Genomic DNA, 12,266 nt, shown 5'->3' on the forward strand with positions numbered 1-12,266 from the left:
CACCACCAGCCAGATCCACCATTTTGCCCACCCCTGGGCTATCACCACCACCACCACAGTCCTCATAGCAACAATTTTGTTTATCATGCTGAAATATTGACGTTCTCAGCACAACCGGTCAGTGCAAAAAGGTGATACCAAAACTGCATTGGCTATACCTGCTTCTTCACCGAGCTCAGGACTGTGAGTTAATGTATCAGGGCCTGTTGTCCTTAAGGGCAATGAACAGTGTTCTTTGCCAGCAACCTGCCAACTGTGAGATAGTGCCTGTGACTTCTAGGTCGATTAATACCAATGATCTTCTTCAGATAGGGATTTACTAGCACAAAATGGTGTCCTTTTCTGAAATACTGGGTTATAGGAGTACAGCAAAATGATATGCTTCACATAGATATGTGCACCTCTTGTATCCAAGATTATAAAGCGCTGCAGCTGGATCTGCTGCTCTGTGATATACAGCAGTAGCTGTTATCGGATCCACTTATGCATTTGTTTCAGAATGCGGTAAATTAAGTTGCCACAGGTAGTTCAGTAGTAACTGATAACTTTTCATAATATCCATTACCAATGGGAACACATGTTCTGTGATAGAAATAGGGTTTTTTTACTCAAAAACTCAGCAGCAGTAACAGCAAGTGGCTTTAACTGTGAAACAAGGGTCATTCATAGTTCACTTACCAATCGATCCATGCAGATCTACTCTTAATGCAAGCAAAATATAATGGTTCATATATTCTACTGGGGTATACTGGGGTAGCTCTACCAAAACTAGTGAGATGCATCAATGCACAGCAGCTAAGGATCTGATCCCTAGCACTGCTTTTAAAAATATCATGAGACAATCCTGATTGAAAGCCATGAATGAACACAAGTCATTAGAGGAGAAATATATTATGCATTCAGATAAAAACACCACTTTAGCATCTTCATAAACATCAGCACTCATATATATATTGAAATCTAGTGCAAATAGTGGAATATGGCCCCCCAGGGCCATTGTACAATTTACAGTGGGAGTTCTGCAGGAGGGCAGGCAGATGCACCACAGATGCTGCTGTAAACTGAACTTAGATGCATTGCTTTCATCTATCCACTTAGAGACAGTTTCTCCTAGGAATGCTTAAGCTACACTTCATACCTCAAATGATTCCAGCAAAATCAGTGGGGTTCTTCACAGAATAACGTGCTATTCTGTCTGTGTAATAATGCAGGAGCTGACCTTTACAGACTTCACAAACATCCATACTGGAAGCACATGATCCCCTCGAAGGTAAAATGCACACACTGTAGCATGGAAATACATACAAGATGCAAGGACTCCTATTCCATTTTGTCCAAGCCTCTCTAGTAGCCAACTTAACCAAGCTGAAGGAAGATGACTACTAGCTGTTAGGTAAACACATTCAGATACCTGAAGGGGGATTACAGACAGGATGGAGATCAGATTCCCTCTGTAACTGTAGGGGACAGGACTAGGAGCAAGGGCCTCAAGCTGAAACAGAGGAAATTTAGGTCGGAGATTAGGAGGAACTTTCTGACAATGAGGATGGCCAAGCAGTGGAACAGGCTACCTAAAGAAGCCATAAAACTCTATCCATGGACATTTTCAAGAACAGGTTGGGCAGACACTTGGCTGGGATGGTTTAGTCAAGGATGATCCTGCTGTAAGCAAAGGCCTGGACTAGATGACCTTGTGAGGTCCCTTCCAGCCCTACTCTCCTGTTGGGTCATTAAGTGTCATGGGCAGGTGGTAAAGGAGGAAGAGCAGAATCCATTTCTTAAGCAGCTGTGCTAAAACATATTATCAAGGGAGGTGGCAAAATTTCCATCACTGGAAGTTTTCAAACACAGGTTAGACCAACATTTGGCTGTAATGGTTTAGACTGGAATATTCAGCAGGGGAAATTGGACTAGATGCCCTCCCAATGTCCCTTCCAGCTCTATTTCTCTATGATTCAGTGACTGTAAGTATTTAGTAACTGCCAATATTAAATATAATTTTAAGTACATTTGGGCTGGGATTTGACTAGATAACCCTTATGGTTCTTTCCAACTCCAGAATCCTATAAAGTCTACAGTATGTGCATCTCGGAGCACATGGCATTCTTTGGTGAGACTCTCAGAAATGATTTAGGATCAAACTGGGCATTCAAATCTGTTAGGTCGCTCTGAAAAGCTCATTGGTTCTAATGGGATTTGTGGATGCCAAGCATCTCAATAAGGCCTAAGCAGCTATACTTGCAAGGGCAGCAGGTCCTCAAGGGCAATCGGATACAATAAAAGGTGCTTCGCTTCACAGGAGCTGAAGATATGGCTGAAGATGCTAGGACCCCAATGATTTCTTATTACTAAAATACCAGCAACAACCCCCTTCATGTGCTCCACATGCACAGCTTTCCAAAAAGTACCTTGAAAAAAATCCCCACAGGCGGCATGCAATATTTCACGCTCCTGATAGAAGCAGATATATTTTCCACCAATGCCATTTCATTTTAATCCTGAATACGAACCGTGTCTGGATATCATGAAATGCATCTGAGTTCATTCCAAAAGAGATGAGTTCTGAAGGTAGTAATTCACCCCTGCATATTTCATAGGCTAGGATTCCCAAGAAGCTAGGGCGTGTTGGAATGCATCCATTTTCAGATCTTTCATCTCACTCATTCTTTTCCATGATGAAGACACTCTCCTAGATGCCCTTTCTCAATTGTTTCATTTTAAAGCTGACAGATTCAATTTAAGTGCTGCTTTTCTTCTGCATCTACCGAACATTAGACTGTACCCATGTAGCGTCAACGGCGAAGAATAAAGATGTTTTCTATTAGACCTTTTCATGTTTAGATTGGTTTAGCTTTGCCTCTCCTTGCACATTTCCCTTCTTTCAGAACTTTTAAATTCATTCAGCAACTTTTTCTTGCTGGAAGCAGAACAAAGGACCACAATGGAGAACTGCATTCTGACCCAGTGAGTCAGGGGTGGCCAACCTGTGGTACGCCTGTGTATGTGGCATGCAACAGATTAGGGAGGGGACAGGCAGCCCAGCAGCAGATAGGGCAGAAAGCAGAAGAGCAGAACGGGTAGAGGAAGGGGACTGGAGTAGCACTCATGGGGGGGGGGGGTGCCTGATTTATGGCACATCATCCAAAAAGGTTGACCCCTCCCACAATGCACTAAGTCATGTAGAATATACTACCTCAGTCCACAAGCAGTTGCATTGATTTCAACGAGATTAGTCACATGCATGAAGATATGCCCACATACGCACTTCAGCACTTCCCTGGGTCAGGGTTTAAGCCATTACCCTGAAACCTGTTTAGTCATTAACACTGCCATACAGTGGGTGCAAAGTGTTATCAAGTCACAAGAGCAGCATATTTTAGATTCATTTTCTGATCGTGTTGCAAATGGGCAAGTGGCTGCCTAAGGCATGTGAAGATGAAGAGTCAGGCCCACAGTCCAGATATTCACCCAAAGGTCTGGATGTTTGGGCCTAGATATGACCTCAAGCCCATTTCTCTACATCTAGACCCCTGCATTATCTTCCATAAGCCACAAATCCAAGGCCAGATGAAATAAATGGGTTAAAAAAAAAATGAAGACTTATTGTGCCTAAAATCATGGATGTACATGGATGTAGTGCTTTCTGCCTTGGTACTATTTAGCTAACCGATGAAAGGATTTCCAAGGTGTCTGATAAGCATGCACAGCTCCATAACTTGCTTACCCGACCTTCTGGAGTCCACACTAACAAAACTGAACTGTTATGAAAACAAGTGTGTGAACTTACAAGTTTCCAATCGCTTCAGCTTTCTGTTGGCCCCAAAACATCATGAGAACAGTCTTCTCCTGGACTCTGGAGGCTTTTCTTTCCAGACTGAGCTACAGGATAGACAGAAAAAAAGACAAACACTCATTACTTCATTAACCAAGTTCTACCTTTTTTGAACCTTAATAAATGGCTACAATGGGCTCTGTTTAAGTTTCAGATAATAGCTGAGGTCAGTCTTTATGTCATCCTGCTTTATCTGTTTAATTTGAGTGATAAATCCATATGGGTAAAACCACTTTATCTTCTCTTCTCTGGAGAAGCAGCGCTAAGCATGAAGGCCGGTGTTGTTTAACCATTAAGAGTATTCTAGACTTTGTAGCTCGTTCTTTTACAATAAGTCAATCCTCCCTGAAGTTTATGATGATAAAACAGGAAATCAAATGGCATGGGTAAATAAAGATGCAGCAATTTCACCTCAGGATACATTGAAGGGTTTTGAACCTACCAGTTATTATGGGTGTGTGAAGTGGGCCCCATTCGAATCAGATTTGGCTCGAATCAGGGACAATGATTCAATTTGATGATTCGGATCACTGCCTGATTCGATTCGGCCAAATCCAAATCTGAAGATTCGATGCTGATTTGGAGAATCAGTGATTCGGACACAGACACAGCTTTAAATGTTTTTTCTATATACTGTGAGGTACCAGCACTGCTCATGAATCCTGGGGTGCATGGAGAGTCCCACAGGAGTGGGAGTGTGTGTGTTTGGGGGGCGGGAGGGGGCACACTCCATTTGCTCAGTGGTGAACCCGGAAGTGGACCAGAAGTACTTCCAGTCCACTTCTGGGTCTGCTGGGGTGCATGCTGGGGGGTCCCCTGCACCCTCTTGGCTCAGCGATCAGCCACAGGGGGACCCCAGGTGCCCCCCCAGGCCCAGGAGTCACCGAGCTGGGGGAGCGCAGGGGGCCCCCCCAACGTGCTCTCTGGCAGACCCAGAAGTGGACTGGAAGTACTTCTGGTCCACTTACGGGTTTGCTGACGAGTGCACTGGACACCCCCCATGCTCCTGTGGGATATTCCATGCACCCCAGCATCACAGCATTCATGAGCTGCCTGCTACCTAGAGGTATGTAGAAAAAAAAACATTTAAAGCTGTGTCTATATCCAAATCTCCAAATCGATTCCGTTCGGAGAGATTAAAGGGTCCTCTTATTCTATTTGGATTCAGAGATTTGGCCACTGAGTCGGGCTGCATCGAATCAGGGACTGAAGCTTCGCACAGCTCGATTCGTTATACATCACTAATAGTTGTTAACAAAAGATTCCATATTCCTATACTAGTTAGGCAGACAAAAGAAAGAAAGTCTTAAGTGCTGTGAAGCTAAGTCCCTTAAAACTATTAATTTATGGGGTTTGTATTTACCTGGTATTCTTTACCCTCTGAAGGAGAGTAAAAATTAAAAGGGTTTCTGGACGGGGGACCTTCCTTTTAAATAAAAGAGGTTTGTTAGTAGGTGCAATAGCTCCCAAGGTTCCTTTGAAACTGAAATGACCCAGAATGGAGGGGGGGCTGGACACAGTTTTACAAGGAAGTTTTTTGCAGTTTTGAGGAGTTTTATGTTTTGTCTTTTTTTAAAGCTATAGTGCTTTTTGCGTGTAGATCTGGTTTTAAAAATCTGTTCAAAAGTTTTGGGGTTTTTCCTATAAATTGGCTATCAAAACACAATGAATATTTTCCTGGGTGTTTTTTTCCTCTTGTTTTGTTCTAAAATTTCCAGTTTTAACCTGAAATAGAGACATTGGTTTTCATTTTTTCTTTTTTCTTTTGGGGTTTACACCTCTTTATTTCTCTCCCTCTTACTACTTCCACTGGAGAGAAGAAATTATTCCCTGGTTTTTCAGATGATAAACTTTTAACAACTTGGCAAAAGCAAGGCAAATATACACTAACACATCTTAAATGAAAAGCTTGAAAAACAAAACATTTGAAAAACATACATGTCACTATACTGAATCCTGATTTTCACAGAATTATTTTTAATATAAGAACCCAAATGTATTATTTGACACAACTTAAATGTATGATTTTCCTCAATTTCCCCTTGCCTTTCTTCTTTATTAGATGTGAAGATTACTCATTATTTGCATTTGGGAAAAGGAGAACTTGGATGTTATGGCTGCGTGGCTCTGCTGCTTGTTTTGCAGAAACCATCTTTTCACCGTGTTTAGACAAAGCAGCTCCAGCTTGAGAGAACAATGACATCAAGTGTCTGATGCAAACCCTGTTGAACCCAACCGATTTCAACTTGTTCTGGATCAGACCCTACGTAACAAATCAAACCATTAGGAACACCAGACACAAAGCTGGCATACCTGTCCTGGGCAATCTGCAATTGAGTCATGCAATATCAATGGAGATTGAGGTACCCAAACCACTGAGAAGAGTAGAATAAGAAGGGGTAGGGGAGGAAGCGGGGGGTGGAGAGCAAGAGAGAGACCAAGAGCACATACACACTACTGCAGTCATTTCAGCCAGCTCCTCACTCCAGTCATTCTGCCTGAAGATGTAGTCGAAGAGACAGAAAGAGAGGACGTGTTATGCTCGCTAATTTAGAAGTGCCCTAAATAAGGATTTGAGCAAGCTTAGGAAACTTGTGTACCATTTTTTCAGGCATGCTAACCACAGGCACACATTCGAGTCTCAGCAAGTATCAACTGCAGTCTCTGTTCTGTCTCCTGATAGTCAGTGCAGATGAACCGACCAAGTGAAAGATCAGAAAGGAGATACGGACAAGCGAAAGCAGCCAAGGGTACATCTGAAGAAGTTTCCAGATCTCAAAGCAAGAGTCTGAATTTTATCGAGTAAAAAGTTTAAAGGCATAAGTTTCTTGGATGCTCAGAGATATCGTACTTATAGGTCAATAGATAGGAATATGACTTTTGACTTTAAAAAAAAAAAAGCACATCACTAGAAGATTCTAGTGGCTTTGAGTAAAATTGGTTGGAATAAAAAGCAGAAAGATTTTTCTATTTAAATTTAAAAGCAGCTGGATATTATAACCTAATCAAAGGTATGGGGAATATGAATATCAGATACAATGGAAGATACCAGTAACATGGAAGAATATGCATTATATCCAAGGCGTGCTAAGGATTGAAACGGTACAGCGGGAAAGCATTTAAAAAGTGGGAAATATTGTATAAATGTGCTTTAAAAGATTAGAAGTGCCAAAATGAAAAATGATCCCCACATACTGTTGCACATTGTAGCTCAGCTAACAGTGCAAAGTTTAAGAACATGTAGAATATATATAGTGTGTTTGACTAATCATACCTGCAGGCGTAACCCACTAAGGAATGTCAAGAGGAAATTCAAGATGCAGGATAAGAACACAGCAGGGAAAATGGGGATTAGCTTTTGTTTTTCATTCATCTCCACACATGAAATGTCAGATATTTGCCTAAAACCGAAAGCTGGATCTTTACTCCCTTCCCTATCTTAATGCTTCAGCCACTTCATGCTGAGACAAAGGGCACTGAGTAGAAAAGAGGCCCCCAAAGCATGCATCTAGCTGGGAGAGGATAGTGAAGGCACTATGGGAAAGAACTGAACAGCTGCCTTCTCCAGATCTGCCCACAAACCCTAGCAGACATAGAGGCGGCGAAGTGCTATGCCAGTGCTGCTATCCATGGTGTGTTTCTACACATATCAGTGTTGCTGGTATAAGCTGAACCTGTGGCATGTCACAGTAGTAGACAAACAACATTTCTGGCATGCAAGAACTTGCTGATGCAATTCCTGCCAGAGCAAGCAAAAGCAATAGAGTAGATATGTAGTTAAATTTATAGAAAGCTTTGGCACTACTCCAGATGTGAGATTAATGTTGATTGAGATTGTAAAGTGTCATTACAAAGTAAGTACCACACTGGGCTGTGGGACGGATACAAAACTGCTCAGGGGTATTTTTCTTAATCAAAAAGATGCAGAATTGCTTACTGCCCTTCTGGGTTGGGGAGGAACAGCCCAGCAGATCTCTGATACCTTTCAGACAGCACAGCAATAGGGGAAAGGAAAACTTTAATTGTCTGAACAGTAGGATTTGAACTGGTGGTGCTGGTGAGACCTAAAAAAAATAATGAAAAATAAAAACAAGCTATGATAGTTCACTCGGACTGCAAAAATGGAAGTCATGGAAGTGAGAGCCAAGTGATTTTTCACTTAAATCAGAGTTTCAAATGCAGGGTCAGATCTTAAATTCTCACCAAAAGAATAACACATTTGGGTAGGTCCTACTCTGCGGAGTCATGACATGAGTGGGAATAATAATCCATGCACATTGAAAGATCTGTACAAATATGAACTGATCTTTACTCCACCCATGAGATGCAGACAGTTATGTACTGATGGCTCCACTTCACACAGGGGGAAACTGAAATGGGGACAAGCCAGTGAACATGGCTCAAAAGAGCCTGTCTGTGCAATCAAAACTCATGCAACCTTTTGGGCACAAGCACCCTTCTTCAGGCATAGGAGAAAAGATTGTACAAGTTCTAGGTAGTTCTCTGTAAACTGCTGTAGGAGAACCAGTTCTCCCTAGGAGAACTTGTGCAATCTTTTCTCCTATGCTTTTGCCTGAAAGCTTGCAAAGAAAGAATTTTTTTTTTTTTTTTTGCAAACACCTAGTTGGTCTAAGCAAAGATACCACCTCTACCATGAGTTTTGATTCCTTATGCCCCTAGACCAGTGGCCAACAGCCAGTCGATTGCGATCGACTGGTCAATCATGGAGTCTCTGATAGTCTCTCAGTCCCATGTACTCAGCGCCCCCAGACTGAGATAGACTGTCAGAGGCTCTGTGATCTGGAGCAGCAGGACACGTGGGGAACGGCCAGGATGCAATCTGGGAGTGGCGGGATGCACGTGGCAGGGCTGAGCTGTGCCCCCTGCTGCCAGGGCCGGCCTGGATGAGTGGGACAATCCTGCTCTGAGCCCTGCCGTGCACCCTGCCACCGGGTCGATCACAGAGCCTCTGACAGTTGATCTCAGGGGCGGAGGTGGCTGCCACTACGCACTAGGCTTTGCGCCCCAAGCCCTGCTGCAGCTGTCCCAACACACAGATCAGGGGGGCACGTGCCCCTTGGGCCTCCACTGGGGTGCATGCAGCAATGGGAGCCCCCCGGGCTCTCCCTCCCACCACCCAACCCAGCCGTGGCCCCACTAACCCCTGCCCCCCATCCCTTCCCTCCCCCACAGACTGACTTGCAGGGCAGGGGGGTGGGGGCTTGGTAGATCCTGGGTTGCCCTTTACTTCAAAAAGTGGTCTTCACCTTAAAAAGGTTGGAGACCACTTCTCTGGACCAATATGGCTACAACCTGGATACCTCTGTAATAGAGCTTAATAGACAATTGTTCACTTTTGGTCTCCATCGCTCCTTGTGTACCTGCTTCCCAAACATGATTGTCGTTTGGGGGCAGACCCTCAGCTATTACACCAGTTTAGAGCCACTGAGGATTTGATCCTACTCATTTGCTAGAATAAACACACTTGTTGAAATGCATGCAGTCTTTCGCACCATCTTTTCCCTCTCCTCCCAGATGACAGATCCAAGATCCTTTCCCATTCCATGATCACATTGTGCATTTTGATACACCCCATAATAATACTGCAACCACAGGTCAAAATGAATTGACGCCATCTAGGCATGCAGAGTTGCCACATTTAAAGGGGAACAGGGAAAAGATTCCAAATTTGGGGTTAGCGTATAAGGGGAGTACTTTTTGTGCAGCTTTAATGCACATGATTTTCTATGCCTCACAAGACTTATGCAGTAATAACTGATACTGCTCACAAAAGAACATCATTATATCCCCCAGCACAGCCACCGACTGACAACATTGAGGAAGGCTTTTGATTATTTCTCACAGAAAACTCAAAGGTCCCAGAAGGTGCAACTGTGTCACACTTTTCAATAGTTAAATTGGCCTAATGCTCCCACAGGGGCCAAGATAAGATTCAGAAAGGCTTTGATTTGTCTTAAAGAAGGGACTGCTAGACACTAGATCAATAGAAAAATCTCTTTAGGATGCTACTGTGGCCTGCTTTTCCAAAAGCTGCAGCATCCTCTCTTCCCACCGCCCTTCGATGGAATACTTCGGCTGAGGTATCTCCATTTTAGAAGAAAATAAAGGCTTAGCTATTATGGACAAGCAGAAACAAAAAAAATTAAGGCACATTTTTGCAGGGATGGGGAACCCACCCTGCTGTGCCCAGGTTTCTCCTGTGCAATGTTTTGTGTGTCCCTCATCCAATTTCCCGCAGCTCATTTCCTCACTCCCAGAATAATACATGCTCAGCTCTTCCTCTTCCCCTGCAGATCCATCTGTCCTCAGGCTGGCTGCTTGCTGTCAGTGCTCCCCTGTCAGGGCAAGTCTGAATTCATCCAGCACAATGCATTGTTCTCACAGTTTGCTAAGTGGAAAAGAAAAGAAAAAAAAAACCTGCTGCAAAAACAGAGCCTGTCTTACAGCTCCTGGCTGAATAGCATACAGAGTGATCCATATAACCATCTGAAAAGCAAAGAGCTAAGTGTCTAAAGCAAGAAGAAAACATTTCCTCTCCAAATGGGTTCAGGGCAATACCGCCAATGCTGAATTGTATTGAGAGCCTCACCCATTGAATGTTTTTCTTAAAGGTTCAGCTCCTGAAGCTAGTGATCACACAAGAATTGGCTCTCAAGTCTGGGGTGTGGGGTTGTTGCCAGCCCCTGGAGTCTAAGAAAAAAAAATCATAAATAAGCTTAAAGCCTCAAAGCCAAAAAGGCCCAAACAAAAACACTTTAAATATATTATTCGTAAAATCTTGGGATCTGGGGAGCCTGACTCATTGTTTTCTTGAAGAATTCGGCCAGGCAGTGCTTGTAAGCTTAAGCATTCATGAATTTCAGTGTTTCCATACAAGTAGACATTATGAAAAAAATCCAGCAGCTTTGCAAGATTAGCTATATTGGAGACCAATTAGCACTTTTAGGAACAACCATAGCTTATATTGTGTGAATGTAGTATTAGCAGATCTTGTTATGGGGCCAAAACCTGAATACATTCTTTAATGTTTAACTCAAACTATTGTTATTATCACTGTTTCACGATTTGTCGTCCACCAAAGGCGAATAGGCTACAGAACTATGAACGGCTGATATTACCTTCATAGAAGTTTTAGGTGCAGTATAGCAGCACAGCTATCAATGCATATTGACTCTACATTTACTGAATGGAGGTTAATTTATTTTCACAGCTATTGCATTTCTGTGCATTCTCATATCTGTAATATGCTACAGAGATACTATATATTATAGTCATATTATTGATTAAAGGCAAAGACTTTGTCCATAAGTCAGAAAGCACTTAATTTTTTTCATGATGAGTTCAGTCTCAAAGGAAACCTTTATTGCTTGATGATTATTCTCTTATTGTATCCAAATGGAACACAGAATATTAATTTAGATGCCGTTTGGAGTGAAAATATGCCCATTGACCTATATTCCTGAACAGTAATGAACTATAATGAATTGTGAGATGAAAATTATGCCTCTGGTAGATGAATTCACTGCAACGATTTGCTTCAGGAAGCCACAAGAATATTAAATTGGTTAACATTACTATTAAATAAGGAGGAGTTATGATTTTAGAAAGATTTCTCCACCCCTCGTGGAAGGTCAAAAATTATTCACATTCCCATCCTGCAGGAAAAAAAAAAAAAGACAAAACCCCACTCAGTGTGTGTCCAGAAAGGGAGATACCAATGCATAAGCTCCAGAAATCTGTATAGCTGCATTATGCCTGTATTTCCAAAACAGAGCCTCCTTGAAGGAGGGTAGCTCACTTCAGAGAGATCATTGTGCTCCCTGGACCCTGGTACATGCATCTCCCTCATTCAGTGTATAAGAAGCCACCCCTGTGGTGTCCTCCCAAACCAAGTCCTCTAAGACTACAAGATGAGAGCTGTGTGAATAATCAACTGATTCAGAGCCAAACCAACAGAAGATATTAATGTAGGGTTATAGCCTGAACTCCAAGTTTTCAGCTTTTACCCACTAAAACAAATGCATGGAAAAAAAATACATTTTGGGTATGTTCCATTTGATTCAAAAGAAAAAAGCTTCATTTTATTTGTGGATGCCTTTATTTTAAAACTTTAAAATTTAAATTTACGTTTGTTTTGAAATGAAACATTTTGAAACGTTTCAAAACAAAAAGATCCAAATCTTCAGACTCTCTCAAAACTAGTTTTTTCCCATTTTTTTCCTGCCAAAACTATTAATCGGATTCCATCTGTATTTGTAAGCGGGTGTGCTCGACTGCTATTTGTAAAAAGGTATGGTTGGCCTTCATCTCTCTTCAAAAGGTAAGAGTCTGTTCTCTTACAGGTTGGCTGATCTCCTACACAGGGCTTTAAACTAGGTTCATCAGGGGACAGGGATGCAGACAACAGTGAGAA

Source organism: Alligator mississippiensis, chromosome 14 (genome assembly GCF_030867095.1).
Source record: "Alligator mississippiensis isolate rAllMis1 chromosome 14, rAllMis1, whole genome shotgun sequence".
NCBI classification, from domain to species: domain Eukaryota; kingdom Metazoa; phylum Chordata; order Crocodylia; family Alligatoridae; genus Alligator; species Alligator mississippiensis.